Below are 16972 nucleotides of genomic sequence, written 5' to 3' on the forward strand. Positions count from 1 at the left end.
TGTCAGGGATTTTTAGCTGCTGTGATAGATGTGAATACTGAGATGAAAATGAAGTTGAATGAGACTGAGGTAGTTCGGGATTTTCCTGACGTATTTGCAGATGATGTGCCTGGATTACCCCCTGACCGTGAAGTTGAGTTTGTGATTGACGTGATTCCAGGTACTGCACCGATTTCAAAAGCTCCTTACCGAATGGCCCCGACTGAAATGAAAGAGCTGAAGAATCAGTTGCAGGATCTATTAGACAAAGGCTTTATTCGTCCGAGTTCATCTCCATGGGGAGCTCCGGTTTTATTTGTCAAAAAGAAAGATGGATCTTTGCGATTGTGCATTGATTACAGAGAGATCAACAAAGCCACGATCAAGAATAAATATCCATTGCCGAGGATTGACGATCTCTTTGATCAGCTGCAGGGAGCGACAGTGTTTTCAAAGATCGACCTGCGTTCTGGTTATTATCAGCTGAAAGTTAGGGAAGCCGATGTCCCTAAAACTGCATTCAGAACCAGGTATGGCCATTATGAGTTCTTAGTCATGTCATTCGGGTTGACGAATGCTCCGTCGGTCTTCATGGATCTAATGAACCGAGTCTTCAAGCCATATCTGGATAGCTTCGTTATCGTTTTCATTGACGATATCCTGATTTATTCCAAGACTCAGGAACTTCATGCCGAACATCTCAGAACTGTATTGCAGCTATTGAGGGAAAAGCAGTTATACGCAAAGTTGAAAAAGTGTGAATTCTGGTTAGAATAAGTATCATTTTTAGGCCATATCGTTTCGAGAGACGGCATTGCAGTGGATACTATGAAGATTGAAGCGATTAAACAATGGCCTATTCCTACGACAGTCTCCGAGGTGCGTAGTTTTCTTGGTTTGGCAAGTTATTATCGACGTTTTATTGCCAATTTCTCCAAAATAGCCTGCCATTAACCAATCTGACGAGTAAAGCGGTGAAGTTTGAGTGGACAAACGAATGCCAACATGGATTCCAATTGTTGAAAGACAAGTTGACATCAGCCCCTATTCTAGCACTTCCGTGCGGTATTGAAGATTTTATTATATACACGGATGCGTCAAAGATGGGACTTGGAGCTGTACTGATGCAACGTGGGAAAGTAATCGCTTATGTTTCTCGGCAGTTGAAAGATTACGAGAAGAATTATCCCACCCACGATCTTGAGTTGGCTACAGTGGTCTTCGCATTGAAAATATGGAGGCATTATCTGTATGGCGAGAAATGTGAAGTTTTCACAGATCACAAGAGCTTGAAATATCTATTCTCACAGAAGGAACTCAATATGAGACAGAGTAGGTGTTAGAACTTGTTAAAGATTATGATGTGACCATTAGCTACCACCCAGGTAAAGCAAACGTCGTTGCAGATGCTTTGAGCCGCAAGTCAGTTTCTTCTTTGAGCTCATTGATTCAGAAGCCATTGTTATCGGATCTTCAGAGGAGTGAGATCGCTTTAATAGAGCAAGGGACCATCGCTAGACTTTCAGCTTTTGTTATTAGACCTACGTTGAAAGATAGGATACGACGGGAGCAGCCTAATGACAATCAGTTGATGGAATTGCGATCTAAAGCCGATAAGAAAGGAAATACAGAGTTTGCGATGAACACTGATGATTTGTTAACGTGGAGAGGTCGGATATGTGTTCCCAGTGGTAATGACATTCGTCGGGATGTTTTGACAGAGGCTCATACCGCACCATACTCAATACATCCAGGTAGTACCAAGATGTATCAGGATCTCCGACGTCTATACTGGTGGCCAGGTATGAAAAGTGATATTGCAAAGTTTATATCCGAATGTCTAACATGTCAGCAGGTAAAGATTGAGCATCAAAGACCTGCTGGAACTTTGCAATCTCTCCCAATACCTCAGTGGAAGTGGGAGCACATCACCATGGACTTTGTAACGGGACTTCCTAGAACACCAAAGGGTTACAACTCCATCTGGGTGATTGTTGACAGGTTAACCAAGTCGGCTCATTTTCTTCTGGTCAAGACGACGTTTACAATGAACCAGTATGCTGAAGTCTATGTAGCTGAGATTGTGAGACTTCATGGTATCCCTGTGTCAATTGTATCTGACCGTGACCCGAGGTTTACTTCTGAATTTTGGAAGAGCTTGCACAGAGCCTTTGGCACCATATTGGCTTTTAGCACAGCATATCATCCTCATAGTGACGGGCAGTCAGAGAGGTGATATAGATTCTTGAAGATATGTTACGAGCCTGCACGATTGATTTTCTCGGTAGCTGGGATTCTAAATTGCCACTTGTGGAATTTACGTATAACAATAGTTATCAAGCGACGATTGGCATAGCACCATACGAGGCATTGTACGGCAGGAAATGTAGATCACCGTTGAACTGGGATGAAGTCGGTGAAAGAAATATGTAAGGACCAGAATTGGTCCAACAGACAGCTGATGTGTAATATCCAAGCCTGGTGAACGGTACAGTTTAAGATTTCGTATGTTTATGGATTATTTGGTTAAGATTAAGTTTGATTTAGATGTTAAGAGTTGTGATTATGGGTCATAGTATTGTTGGTTATTATTGTTTTGTGGTATTGTTGATATTAGTTGATGGGTAGTTGTGTTGTATCAGCGTTGCGATTCGATTTTTGTTGCATAGAGTTGTTTTGGCCGAGATCAGACCGCACCCGCGGTAATTTGTGCAGCACACCCGCGGTCTTTATTGTAGAATTTGTGGAATTGCCGAAGAGACACCGCACCGCACCCGCGGTGGGATAGGTACCGCACCCGCGGTCGTCGATTTCAGAAATTTGGTTGAGGTGCCGAAGGCACACCGCACCCGCGGTGAGGTATGTAGCGCACCCGCGGTGCATGAACAGTAGAAGCGTGTTTCGAGATTTTAAGTGTTTATATGAAGGAGTTGGTCTCATTTTTCTCATTCTTTCGCCTCATTCTCGATTCTTCAGTCTTTGGGAGAGCTAGGGTTCCATTTCCTTTATTTTCTTTTCTTTGATTCAAGCTATTTGTTGGGTTTTTGAAGTGAGATCAAGGTTCTTGTTGGTTCAAGAAGCTAAGGTAAGCTTGTGGTATAGTTTATTGTTGGATTTTGGTGTTGGGGAAATCATAGGTTTGTTGATGCTGTTGGTTTTATGGATGAAATGTTATGGGTTTGTGTTTATTGGGTTATTGATGGTTCTATTTATGGTTTATTGTTGTAGGTTGTGTACCAAGAGTATAGTAGCAAGTGTTGTAAGTGAATTTCATTTCTTGTGCTCACATGATAATATATGTATGGTATTTCAATGGTTTTAATGTGCTATTCCCTTCACTTGATTCATGTTATGTATTATTACACTTGGTTGTATATTATAGAGGTATTTTATGTCTCAACCATGTCAAAGGGAATACAAGAGAAAAGATAGTATTCAAAGTGTTTGATTTAATGTCCAAGAGAGAGTTTGAATGTTTTATTGGATTGATAGATACATAGTTAGAGATTGCATGCAATAAGTTGATCAACGACCATAGGCTTATATCCCTCAGAGTTATCGATTCATATCGATGGGATAGAGGCAAAGAGACAGAGATACTATGTAGATATCAATCCAACAGAGAAAAGAGAAATACCATCGTTATTGTTATTCATTGTATGATATTCATGTTTCAGAGTTGATGGTATTTAATGTTTTCAAAGCCACGTTTTACAGAGTATGGTATATGTACATTGCTATGTAAGAGTTCCACTTGCTGAGTTTCATACTCATTTCAGTTATTCATGTGATGCAGATGAGAGTGACGGGCCGGGACGTTGATTGGAGCCGGGGTCATATCCATAAGAGAGGGAAGGAAGAAGACTATTTTGCAAGTATTTTGACATGATCACAAAAATGATGTTTTGTATTTTGTTGCCTCATTTGATTGATCATGTATTAACTTTTGTTTATATATTGTAAAGTATTTTAAATCCTTCCTCCCTTCAAAGAAAATTTTAAATTCAGCTGTTACTTTATGAAGCCGGGTCAGAGGTTTACATTTAGTGGGGTCAGAGCACCGTTCTTCGGACCAATGCTTATGACTTCGTCTACTTTCAATAGTCCGGGAATGTCTTCATCTTCATCTAATTATTGTTATTGGTTGATATGTATTATGTGAGCACATTGTAGGAGTATGCCTCCTAAGAAAAAGGCTTCAGAGGGTGAGGATAGTTCTTCCTCTAGAGTTGTCGATGAGTTCGGCAAGTAACTAAAAGAGCAAGCTAAGGTCCATAGTGAGCAGATCCAACAGTTGTTACGTGTGCAAGGAACAGACCAAGGTAGAGGTCAAGGGAGAGGCCAAGTGGCTCAGGCAGTTGGGACCGAGGGGATCTTTACTGCTTTCAAGAGAATGGATCCGCCAGAATTTGCAGGAAGCATTGATCCATTGGTGGCTGTAGAGTGGGTCAAAGCTCTTGAGACGATTTTTGATCATCTCAACTATGAAGATAAGGACATAATCAATTGTGCAGTGTTCATGTTAGTCAAAGCTGCACGCATTTGGTGGAATGCTACCAAGGTAAGTGTTGATGTTCCAGCATTGAAGTGGCAAGAGTTCACTGATCTTTTCTATGACAAGTATTTCCCAGATGCACTTCGAGCTCGGAAGGTGACTGAGTTTTTAGAGCTTCGTCAAGGAGGTATGAATGTTGATGAGTATATTCTGAAGAAGAGGGCTGTCTGTTTGCTCCATATATTGCCTCCAATGACAAAGACAAGGGTGCTCATTTCATTAGAGGCCTTCGAGCAGAAATCATTAGGGACATCAATATGTCGAAGGCGGTGACATTCAAAGAGATTGTGTTTAAGGCTTTGTTGGCCGAGCAAGATGAGAAAGACATTGCAGAGAGAGACAGGCGAGGCAGCAGTTTGTTGCTCAAAGAGGTCAAGGTTCGAGCCAAAGAGGAAATGACCATTTTAAAGGGAAAGGCAAGTTGGAGCCGAGTCCTAAACCACCGACAGTTCCATCTGATCCTGAGAAGCCATTGTGTCCCATGTGCAGTAGGCCTCACAGGGGTGAGTGCAGGTTTGGTACTAATACATGCTACAGATGTGGCACTGCAGGCCATATAGCCAAGGATTGTCCAAGAGGCTCGAGTAAAGAGAAGGTGCAGGGTGGCATCTTTACCATGACAAAGGAAGGTATAAACCATGATTCTTCTGTGATCTCTAGCACTATTTTAATTTCAGGCAGAGTAGCTACGACATTGATTGATACAGGTGCTACTCACTCCTTTATGTCTGAACTATTTTTGAGATCTTTGGATATAGTTCCTTCTATTCTTTCCCTCCAGTTTAGTGTTGTATTGCCTTCGGGAGATGTGTTGTGTCCGACGTCTATTGTGTATGTGTGTTCTGTTCAAATCGATGGGTGAGTGGTTTATGCCGATTTGATTGTTATTCCGATGGTTGCGTTTGATAATATACTTGGCATGGATTGGCTATCAACTTACCGTGCAGTGATTGATTGCATTGCTAAGACGGTGAAATTTTCAGATGATGGCAGTATGGAAGGTTTGTTCGCCAGTGCAGGTACTTCGCTGATCCTTCCTTTTATTTCGTGTCTTGAGGCTAAGAAGTTGTTGTTTAGAGGTTGTGATGGGTTTTTGGTTTCGATTGTGGATATGGATAGAATTGTGAAGTTGAATATTGATATTGTGAGAGAGTTCTCTGATGTATTTGAGGATGATGTTCCGGGTTTACCGCCGGACAGAGATGTAGAGTTTGTGATTGATCTAGTCCAAGGTACGGTTCCTATTTCTAAGGCTCCGTATAGAATGGCCCCTTCAGAGATGAAAGAGTTGAAGACGCAATTGCAGGATTTATTGGATAAAGGTTTTATTCGGCCGAGTTCTTCGCCTTGGGGAGCTCCGGTTCTTTTTGTTAAGAAGAAAGATGGGTCGTTGCGACTGTGCATTGATTACAGAGAGATCAACAAAGTGACTATCAAGAATAAGTATTTGTGCCACGGATAGACGATTTTTTTGACCAATTGCAAGGGGCTACAGTGTTTTCGAAGATTGATCAGCGATCTGGCTATTATCAGTTGAAAGTGAGGGAGTCTGATATCCCTAAGACGACATTTCGAACCAGGTATGGTCATTATGAATTTCTTGTTATGTCGTTTGGTCTGACCAATGCTTCTTCAGTCTTCATGGATCTTATGAACCGTGTGTTCAAGCCGTATTTGGTTAGTTTTGTAATTGTTTTTATCGATGACATTTTGATTTGCTCCAAGACCAGAGAGCTTCATGCAGAGCACCTCAGAGTTGGTCTTCAGTTGCTGAGAGATAAGAGGTTGTATGCTAAGTTGAAGAAGTGTGAGTTCTGGTTGGAGCAGATTTCTTTCTTAGGCAATGTTGTCTCGAAGGATGGTATAGTTGTTGATCCAGTGAAAATAGAGGCGATTCAGAAGTGGCCTATTCCTACCACTGTACCAGAAGTACGCATTTTTCTTGGTTTGGCGGGTTATTATCGTCGCTTCATTTCAGATTTTTCCAAGATTGCCCTGCCGTTCACCAATCTGACGAGGAAGACTGTGAAGTTTGAGTGGTCCAATGAATGCCAAAGAGGATTCCAGGAGTTGAAAGATAAGTTGACGACAGCACCAGTACTTGCGTTGCCCAGTGGTTCAGAGGACTTTGTTGTTTTTACCGATGCGTCGAAGAAGGGCCTCGGTGTTAGAGTAGGTGCACGTCGAGCCAAGTGTTGGCCGAGTGTTCACAATGAAACTCTATGTATAAGCAATCTTTATTTTAATAATATTTGAAATTAATGTTTTGGCACATCTTTATCTATATACCCATGCTAGTTGCATAGATAAAGTCCTTGAATATACAAATAGTAGAAAGAATATGAGATGCTCATATGATGAGTATCATGAAACTCATATTTCGAATACTGTATATTCTAAACGGTTCCTAGTCGATTCAGCCGCCGCTAAGAAGGATATAGGCCGCTCGAGCTTGAGACTAGTATCTGCGATGTGAGTACCATGTTTCATTGGTAGGGGACATTGTGATGTCCGAGCATGCAGATAGGTGCTCCTGGTAGAGTGCACTGAACAACCCTCCATTAAAGGACTTTCCAAGTGGTTCTCACTTATCGAGTGGAAAAGTCCTAGTTTATGGTTGTACACCATTAGTCCTTATGACCCGGGACAACATTGAGACTCTATGTGCTAGAATTACACTTTGACTTGTTTACCGACTCTCATGGGGTCATCAGGTGGCAAGGTTGGGTGTTCTGTCGAAACATATAGGAGTCGATGCATTGTAGTCGGGGATTCACCGCTTACCTACGGGTATGGATATCCTATGTGTTTTTCATGTATATGTAGTTTGAAATCTCTGATCAGAGTATGGTGGTAATTATGAAAGGGGTTTCATAGATTACACCATCGATGCAACTACGACATGACACATAGTATCGATTCATTGACAACTCTCGATAAACCAATGGTTGTCGAATCGGTCGGGATATATGAGATGAAGGGACCGTACTGTACGCTAACCATAATTGAATGGTTCTTGCAGGCACTATCATTTGATACCTAGGGAATCATGTAAGCGATGCTGCTAGACGTTTAACATGATTGGTTGGGTACTATCAGACTTGAGTTCTGACGTTCTTATTATCAAGGAGTTGATAAGTAAGAATGGAGCAATTGGGGTATGCTCGAATAAGGACATGTTTAGTCCGAATCACATGGAGATGTGAACCCGCGGCTAGTTGTATCAATGAACCATTGAGGGCCACACAAGTACTAGCTTTCTAGATCCCGATGAGAAGTAAAATAGTTCAATGTGTTGAACGGCTTATAAATGAGTTTATAAGCGTAAAGAAAATGGAAGTATGACTTCTATGAGAGAAATGTAAATTTTAATTTATGGAAGTGTTCCTAAATTAAAATTTGGCCAAGTAAATAATGTATTTGAAAATTGTGATTTTCATAAACATTATTATGGACTAAATTAAATTAATTCAAGTGTTGAATTAATTAAACACTAGTGGACCTAGTAGAGTCCAAATAATTAAATTAATTCAAGTGTTGGATTAATTAAATCATATGGAGTCTTGTAGAGCTCAATTAAAATAATTATTTAACTAGTGGGACTTGGGTAAATTCAAGTAATGTTTAATTAGTCTCAAATATGTTTGAGATAATTAAATTTAGTCCATGGTTTTTAATTTGATTAAAAACCATATAATATACATGCATGGGAGGTGAAAGGTTGGGAGACTACTTTTTGTGTTTTCAAGGCATGGCATGCAACTTTTGTTTTTGCTTTTCTCACAACCAAGACAAGAAAATTAAGACACACTCCTTCCCTCCCACTCTCCACCTTGGCCGAAATTTTCAATTTTTCTCTCCAAGTTTTTCTCTCATTTTTCTTCTTCAAGTGTTGAGGAAGAAATATTCTTCTCATTGAAAAATCTTCTTGTTTTTCTAGTGCAAAACAAGAAGGGATTTACCTAGCAAGTGGTGGGCCTAATTTTGAAGGTTGGAAGCTTGTAGATTAGTCATCCTTTGAAGAGCTAAGGTGTTTACACCTTAGTTGGAGCCATACATCAATCCTTGTGATTGATAGGTACATTTCTTAACACACTATGAATGTCATTTTATGTTTATTGTATTTGCTACACAAGAATGTTGGTGGCCGAAAATTTTATGCTAAAATCAAAATTTTTGTGCTTCCGTTGCGCTTCCGGTCACCGTAACCGATCCCCTTTCAAGTGGTATCAGAGCTATGGTTACGATTTTGTGTAGCATTTGCAAGATATTATATTGAGATTGATTTCTAACCGCATGAGTGTAATTTTTGCAACCAAAACCGAGGCATTTTGTGGGGTGTTTCGGGCAGCATGTTGCTGCCCGTTTCGGGCAGCTCGGGCTGCCCATAGTGCTGCCCGTTTCGGGAAGCAAGGGCAGCCCGAGGGGCTGCCCGAACAGCCCCTTTATATTTAAAAAAAAAAAAAAAAATTTTTGGCATGTTGGCCGGAATCCGGCGACGGAGCTCCGGCGACGGCGATGACGACTAGGGTTTTCAAAATGTGTTTTGAAATATCAAAGTGTCACGGGCCTTGAGTTGTTGGACCATTGGATGGCTAACACATTTGTGAAATTTTAAATGGGCCAAAATGTTTTTGGTGAAAAATGAATTTTTGGGCCCTTAAGTTTAAATTTACAAAAGTTGCAAATATTTTCTCATGAAATAAATAATTTAAGTTGGACTTTAATTATTTATAGTAAATGGTGATTTACAAGAAATTCGGTTATAAATAAATTAATTTGAAAGTAGACAAAGGTGTTTGTATACTTTGTTAATTTAGTTTATAATCGTGGCGGTTAGTGATTGGATCAAGATATATAATATTGGATCAATTAATTATTGTGATAATTAATTGATGGTGTATGATATGTGATATTATGCATGAAGGATGATCAAAAGCCCAAGCCCAATTTGCTAGGTGTATGCTAGGATATTTTGTGTTGAATGATTGTAATAATTATCAAATTTATAAAGTGGGCTTGGTTTATGGCCCGTTCCCACCCCATGAGATGTATCCCTATTTGCCATGGATATTTATTTGTAAATATTAGTATAGTGGAAGATCAAGATTGGAAGATGGTGGCCTTGATGATTATGAAGATCGAAGACATGTAAATATTGGAAGCTAATGTAATAGTTGCATTTGCATCCCATGCATTTCCCTAGGATTGGACCTAGGCCCGTGTTTAGCTCACACGGGCCATTAGTTTTGGGGCGATTGATCATCCTTGTTTTGTTTACTGTTTATAATATATGCATGATATGTTATAAATAATGAGTATGTGCGTTATTATTATGATAATAACAAAGTTGCATGAATCCGGCAAACATACGATCAAACATGGCGAGCTTTTAAAATAAAATTAATGATGAGACCTTTCAAAATTAAAAACCCTCATTTTGAATAAGATTCAAAATTAATATCAAGCCCGAAAAGGGGAATTATAAATTTGTTCATAATTTCCTTGTCTTCCATCGACAATGGGCGCATGATGAACGCTACCCGTACTCGGGGCTCGGCTCATATTATTGGGGGGGCCCTGGGTGCCGGAAAGCTGTGACATCCATTGACATGGTGATGTGAACTACTTCGAACTCCCATGACTTCGGCTCATATTATTGAGGGAACTCATGGCGACCGTTCATTAAGGTTCAACATCGATGGGTAAGGCTTGACACGTAAAGATGAACGACGTCATATTATTGGGTCCTAATCAAACGTGAGACAAAAGTTTACGTTAAGGGTTGCATGGCGATGCAATTGGAAACTACCTTTTAGGAATTGTGATTGGCTCATATTATTGTTTGAAAATTTTTTGCATGTATTTTAAGTGTTGCTTGAGTCAGGTGGCATGTCCTAATTACGGGGAGATGCTGCTCAAATGTTTTTTAAATTACACCTTTTCTCCAAATTATGTTTAAAAGCTTCCGCACTGATTATGTATTTTAGTCACGAGCGTTACATATGACATGTGTTAAAGATTCATTGTTGTCACGACTTGATATGTATGTTCCTTCGACGCATATTGTTACGTACAAGTGCCAACTTATTGAGTTTTATAAACTCTCGTAGCTCATGTATTACAGGATCAGGTAGTGGAGAGACGTAGGATGCCGGTTTGCCAATGGATGCTTGTGACGTGCCTCACCTCGACAAGAACCGAGACTTATTATTGTATAGCTTCCGCATATGTATTGTACTAAAATATTTCAGGGTTTGAGCAAGTTTTACGATGTTTATGATGATACAAAGTATGCTTGTATATGAGAATATGAATATGTATAACAATATGGTGTATGCTTGTGTATGAAAATAGGACTGATGTTGTTGCTTGAGTTGAGTTTTTGGTGTATACAAAATATAGGTACATCATGCCAAAATTTTTATAAACGGTCAAAGTGATGCCTCTTGTTTGATTTGTTTCATAATATAGTTATATCATTCAAACCTTATTTTGATTATGGTAATTATGCTAAGTATAGAGTAAGGGTGTGACACAATATAGATGGTATTTCATGACATGAATTAAAGGAAAGGAAATGATAGTTCTGTGACCTGTGACCTGTGGATAGTATCTCTTTGATTTACAAATATATTAAAACTGTGAGAGATACTCATAATCATGTGATTGGCCAATGACATGCATGAATTACTATAATTTCTTGGCTTTAATCATAGGAAACTTCATTGAGGCATTTTAACAAACACTTGGTAGGAACAATGAATTACTAGCTCATTTGTCAATGAATTCAATGGTAATCTTTGAACAATGAATATATACAATATATATCAATTATATGCCAATGGAAGGAGCTAGTTGACAATAACATGGCTTTTGTACATATATAAATCATGTGAGCACAAAGGAGAGCCTCTACTTACAACCCACAAGCACTTGGTTGCTATGATAACTTGAAGAAATTCCTACAAGATAATACATGTAATCAACATCAATTATCACCAATAATCATAGGAATCAACAAATTCAACTTAACCCTTCAATACTACAAACCCCTCCACCTCCCAAAATATAGAAGTCTTACCTTGGAACTTGGAAACTAAGTAGGAGAACCTAAGAAATCAACTATGATCCTTGAATTTTAAGTAGAGAAAATTCGGAGAGAAACTTTGAAGAGAAGGGAGCTTGAACCGATCAAGAGAACAGGAAGAATGAAGAAATAATTAGAAGCCTCTAGAAAATCAATATATAAGCCTTCTTAACTCTCAAAACACGTTTTTTTTTAATCTGAACCGCGCGCCCCTTACTGCCAAGAACCAAAAAATTCATAACCCCGCGCGCCATGGCGCGAGTTCTGGCGTGGTGGTGCACCTCATTCTGCCAAAAACTCATTTTTAACTTCCAAATTTGCAAAAGTGGTAAACATGAAAGTTGTAGCTCTATCTTTTCTTGCATCTCCAATTAGTCTCATGTCATTTGAAGGTCTGAGTAAAACGTTATGCTCATTCTCCCAACATGTGTCAGTGAAAGAACAACGATACACACAACACACTTCGGGCCACTTTTGGCTCGTCTTCTCTAATGATTTGAACAATACTCAAAACATGAAAGTTATAGCCTTATATTTTATCTTTTTAATGGAAGTAACCTCACATCAATTGGATCAATACATAAAATATTATGCTAAAAACCACAACTACTGCCATATTTTTCATACAATTTCTGCACTCCAATCTTCTAAAAACTATAGTCATCAAAGTATCCACTCCAAAACCTCCACCAAATCCAATACCAACACAAACTCAAACCATCCAACAACCATCAATGAACTCATTTCCCTCCATAACCATCAACAACTATGAATATAATACCAAAACAATAACCATAAACAATGACCATATTTTAACCATTCCAATACACATAAACATAATCAATGACCATTCCACATAAACTCAAACACGAAAACCATATAAAATATCCATTACCATACCTTACCATAATAAATCATAAATTACACCATCAACAATAACATGATAAGATTGCGGGATATTACAACGGCTTTGACACGAAAGAATGTGAAATTTGTGTGGAACGAAGCATGGGTTCATATTTTCCAAGAGTTAAAGGCAAAACTGACATCAACATCAGTTCTTGCTATTCCAGAAGGACCAGGAGGTTTCGTGGTATACAGTGATGGTTCGAAACAAGGTTTAGGAGCAGTTTTAATGCAGCATGGGAAGGTGATTGCGGATGCCTCAAGACAATTGAAAGAATATGAAAAGAACTATCCCACACATGACTTAGAACTGGCAGCAGAGGTATTTGCGTTGAAAATATGGCGCCATTATTTGTATGGTGAGCTGTGTGAAATTTACACGGACCACAAGAGTTTGAAATATTTATTCACGCAAAAAAAACTAAATATGAGACAACGACGTTGGTTGGAATTGGTGAAGGATTATGATTGTGTTATTAATTATCATCCAGGTAAAGCCAATGTTGTTGCAGATGCCTTAAGTCGAAAGTCCAGCTCTATTGCCACAATGCAAGTACAAGAACAAATCTTATGGGATTTACAGAATTTGAAGATTGATATTAGTCCAAAGGGAGCTGCAATCCAGTTATCATCCCTCATAGTTCGACCAACACTTGCAGACAGGATTAAGGTCGAACAAAGTGCAGATAATGAAATACAGCAATTGAGACAACGAGATAAGGATAAAGGACATTCGAACTTTGAATTGAATGGGGAAGGAATATGGGCATATCAAGGTAGATTGAGCGTGCCGAAACAAGGAACAATCAGGACTGACAAAGGCACATACCGCGCCATACTCGATACATCAAGGTAGTACCAAGATGTATCAGGATCTTTGAAGACTCTATTGGTGGCCACGTATGAAGAAGGACATTGTCATGTTTATTTCCCAGTGTTTAACTTGTCAGCAAGTGAAAATCGAACACCAGAGACCTACTCGGACATTGCAGTCATTGCAGATTCCTCAATGGAAATGGGAGCACATTACAATGGACTTCGTGATTGGACTTCCTAGAACGCAGAAAGGCTATAACTCTATTTGGGTTATCGTTGATCGGTTGACCAAGTCAACGCATTTTCTCCCAGTCAAGACGACGTATTCCATGAACCAGTATGCCGAAGAGTACATAGCTGAGATTGTCAAACTTCATGGTGTTCCTGTGTCGATCGTGTCTGATCGTGACCCTAGATTTACTTCAGAGTTTTGGAAGAGTTGACACAGAGCCTTGGGTACACGGTTAGCATTCAGTACAACATATCATCCTCAGAGCGACGGTCAATCAGAGAGAGTGATTCAGATTTTGGAGGATATGCTCAGAGCTTGTACTATCGACTATCCTGGTAACTGGGATTCCAAACTGCCTCTTGTTGAGTTCACGTACAATAACAGCTACCAGGCGACGATTGGCATGGCACCGTATGAAGCACTTTATGGCAAAAAATGTAAATCCCCCTTGTATTGGGACGAGATTGGTGAGAGAAAAATGTTGGGTCCAGAGTTGGTCCAACAGACAGCTGATGTTGTTGCTGTTATTCAAGAAAGGATTAAGACAGCACAGTCAAGACAGAAGAGTTATGCTGATGTAAGTCGAAGGCCGTTGCAGTTTGAGATTGGCGATCACGTGTTCTTGAAGATTGCACCTCTTAAAGGTGTGATGCGATTTGGCAAAAAGGGAAAGTTGAGTCCAAGATTCATTGGCCCATTTGAGATCTTGGACAGAGTCGGTGATCAAGCTTACAGGTTAGCCTTACTGCCAGATCTTGATAGAGTTCATAATGTTTTTCATGTCTCCATGATCAGGAGGTATATTGCGAATCCTTCCCATGTTCTTCGTCACGAGCCATTGGATTTGACGCCGAATTTGACGTATCAAGAGATTCAAGTCCAAATTCTGGATCACAAAGTTAAAGTATTGAGAAACAAAGAGATCCGCATTGTTAAAGTCCTTTGGAGGAATCAATTGATTGAAGAAGCCACATGGGAACCAGAGGATGAGATGAAAGAAAAGTATCCTGAACTTTTTGCGTAGTGACGTCAATTTCGGGGACGAAATTTCTTTAAGGAGGGGAGATTGTAATATCCAAGCTTGGTGAACGGTACGGTTTAGGATTTCATATGTTTATTGACTACTTGGTCAAGTTTAAGTATAGTGTTGATGTTAAGAATTTCGATCTGTGATTCATAGTATTGTTGATAGATGATGTGTAGTTATATTGTAGCGGCGTTACGAATAAATTCATGATAATTTGTATGTTGAGCCAATTGGTATGAGGCCAATTGGAGTGGTTAGATAAGATATAAAGGTGTAACTTTCATGTTTTTAGTTTTGTTCAAGTCATTGTGGAAGACAAGCCAAAAGCGCCCCGAAGTTGTCATGGGTGTGTCGTCGTTCTTCCAGTGACACATGTTGGGAGATTGAGCATAACTCTTTACTCATACCTTCAAATGACATGAGCCTAAATGGAGATGCAAGCTAAGACATCGAGCTACAACTTTTATGTCTACCACTTTTTCAAATTATGACGGGAAAAGGCGTTTCGGAGGCGATCTTTGAGGCAGCTATGCGCAGAGCGGCGCCCGAGCGGTAAGAAATGACCGCCTGAGCGCCACCGGTTCTGAAAATTTGGTCTTGGGCAGCACAATACAAAAAACGTGTTTTGGGTATTTGAAGGCTTATAATTTGTTGAGACACAAATTTTCCCTCATTCTTCTCCATTCTTCTAGTTTCTTCAGTTTAAGGGAAAGCTAGGGTTCTCATTTTTTTCTTTTGTCACTTTGATTCAAGCTTCTAGTTGGGTTATTGAAGTGAGAACAAGATCATTTTGGATTTAAGGAGCTAAGGTAATCTTGTGGTTTTAGTTATTTTCGGATTGTGTTGTTCGGGAAAATTATGGAATTTATGATTGTGTTGGTTTTATGGGTTTTATGGTCTGGTTATTTGATTATTAAGTTGTTGATGGTTCAATACATGGTTTATTGTTGTAGGATTTATACAAAGAGATTAGAATCAAGCGTTACATTGGTAGTAAGTGGAATTCATTCCTTGTGCTCACATGAAGTATATGTATTGTATTTCAATGGTTTTAACGTGCTATTCCCTTCCACTTGATTCATGTTATGTATGGATACACTTTGTTGTATATTAGAGGCTTTTATATGTCTCAATTATATAAAAGGAAATGCCAAAGAAAAGGGTACTCAAAGTGTTTGTTTTAATGTCCAAAAGAGAGTTCAAATGATTTATTGGATTGATAAATAGATAGTCAGAGATTGCATGCAATTAGTTGATCAACGACCATAGGCTTATATCCCGACAGAGTAATCGATTTATATCGATGGGATATAGGTACAAAGACAGAGCTACTGATATGAATACTCGTACGATGAAAAAGCAAACGCGATTAAATATGAATCGCGTCCTCAATTCTATAACGAACAAGGATCGTTGTTACGATGTCTCGATCTTTTGATTCAAGCAATTACGTGATATTCACCCCTAAACGATGCGGTTTAGTAATAAACAATCACAAAAGAAACTATCAAAACTTAATCGAACCTTCAAAGAACTCGTCTTTGACAATCCGCGCAAGACACGATCGACAAACGCCACAAAGTTAAAACTTTGATAAGTTTGATTTTTGAAAACAAAGCTAAAGCCTTGAAAAGTTGAGAGAAAACTCAAAAATTTTGATAAACTCAATAATAATAATGTCTATAATGTTCAAATTTTCGTCCACAATATTGTGTACAATCTAAAAGATACTCAAAATCAAGTTACCAAGATAATTAGGATTCTTAACAAGGAAACTAGATTTTCTTCTCGCAGCAGGCGCGCTCGGGCGGCAGAATTTGACAGCTCGAGCACCAGGTCTTCTGGCTATTCGCGCTCGGGCGGTAGAAAATGACCGCTCGAGCGCCGAGTGTTCTGGAAATCACCTCTTGTTCAGTACGTTTGGCGCTCGGGCGGTAGTATTTTACCGCTCGGGCGCGGGTCATTCTGGATGTTTTCTTCGTTCATCACTTGAATGGTGTTCTTATGACTCCCAAACTTACTCTCATGCATCACGAACCCTTCAGCACTCTGCACCTTGCTTGTATGTCCTTCTTTATTGCTCATAAGCCCTTGTAGTGCCTCTTTGAATTTCTTTAGCCGTCCTCTCGTGATTGGTCCCTCCGGCAACTCTAAAGGATCCCACGTTTTCCTTGGAGCTTGACCACCCGTGTTCGCATCATCCTCCCCTTCTTGAAGAGGATTTGTCCTCAAATCAAGTTCATCACCTACATCAAATAAAGAAAGATCACTAACATTAAAAGTAGAACTAACGTTATACTCACCTGGTAGATCAAGTTTGTAAGCATTGTCATTGATCCTTTCGAGGACTTGAAATGGCCCATCACC

The sequence above is a fragment of the Primulina huaijiensis genome, chromosome 1 (genome assembly GCF_012295235.1).
Source record: "Primulina huaijiensis isolate GDHJ02 chromosome 1, ASM1229523v2, whole genome shotgun sequence".
NCBI classification, from domain to species: Eukaryota; Viridiplantae; Streptophyta; class Magnoliopsida; order Lamiales; family Gesneriaceae; genus Primulina; species Primulina huaijiensis.